Raw genomic sequence first — 1128 nt, 5'->3', positions numbered from 1 at the left:
CTGTGTTTCTAATGTAACATACATGCACCATGTATGTTAAATATTAATAATATATTTTCAACCACCAGAATAACCTGGAACTTATGAAAAGGAAACTTATATTATTGAGAACATATGAAACAAGAGCAAACGAAAAGCCTGTAAACAGGTACAGACGTTTAGGACAAGCTTATGAAAAGTCTTTGAAAATGAATAGACATAAATTAGAGTGATGTATAAGTGTAATTGTTGGATGATAAAGGAAGGTCGATGGTTTTCTGCTATCAGGAACCAAGCTGGAACTTGTTGAATCTGAGCTGGATCTCCTGGGTGAGGGGTTTGATGTTGAAAAAAATCCTGTAAACCACTGAAATTTCAGAAACATCACTGATGATTCATTCAGAGGTATGTATCTTGGAAGTTTCTTATTTAGATACAAGGCTTATAATTGGAGAGTACAAGTGTCATCTCATATTTCCTAAGGGCTTGGGTGAGAATCTCTCTCCTATATGAACTTCAATCCTCTCTGTTGTACCGATTATTTGAAGTTATTTTTCGTAATTGCTTATTCTGGTTTTATATGGAGAAATACAGCCATAGAATCGGCTGTTGCATGTCCTGAAAATAACAATAACAATAAAATTAATTACAATAGCCATTTATGTATCATAACTAATGTAAATATATTGTGGGAAGCAAAATTTACTGCAGTTATAAGTCCAGAAAATAGTGGTGTTTCATGTGAATGTGTATTTTAAAAATACAAAATGCATACGTCCGAGGGAGATGGAACTCGTCCCAGCAGTGGCGAATGAGAATATAAGAACATTAATTTCAATAACAACAACAATAACATAAGCAATAATAGCAACAGCAACTACTACCACTACTACAACTGCTACTGCTGCTGCTACTACTACTACCACCACTTACTTCTACTACTACTACAAGACACAAAAACACACACAGATATTTTGTCAAACACAAATCTACTTACCCTCACTCCATCTGACCATTGAACTAGTATTAGAGTAAATGAATGCAGGATATTGTTTCCTTTCATACTGACAAGCCTGGTCCATTTGCAGAATGGTAAACCAACCATAGTCTGTTGCACAAGATCCATACCCGCCAATATAAAAGAAACGA

General features: G+C 34.8%; 1 long non-coding RNA gene across 1 annotated transcript; it reads right to left on the bottom strand.

The window, feature by feature from the left end:
- On the bottom strand, window positions 1–1128 carry LOC149130532 (uncharacterized). The gene is made up of 2 exons (XR_016238783.1): window positions 977–1128; window positions 1–597 (listed from the first exon to the last, which is right to left on the bottom strand). It is a non-coding gene; the product is annotated as an uncharacterized LOC149130532 (long non-coding RNA).

Source organism: Octopus bimaculoides, chromosome 28 (genome assembly GCF_046866305.1).
Source record: "Octopus bimaculoides isolate indiv1 chromosome 28, ASM4686630v1, whole genome shotgun sequence".
Lineage (NCBI taxonomy): Eukaryota > Metazoa > Mollusca > Cephalopoda > Octopoda > Octopodidae > Octopus > Octopus bimaculoides.
The sequence above is the reverse complement of the archived record's forward strand: the minus strand, read 5'-3'. Positions and strand labels throughout refer to the sequence as shown.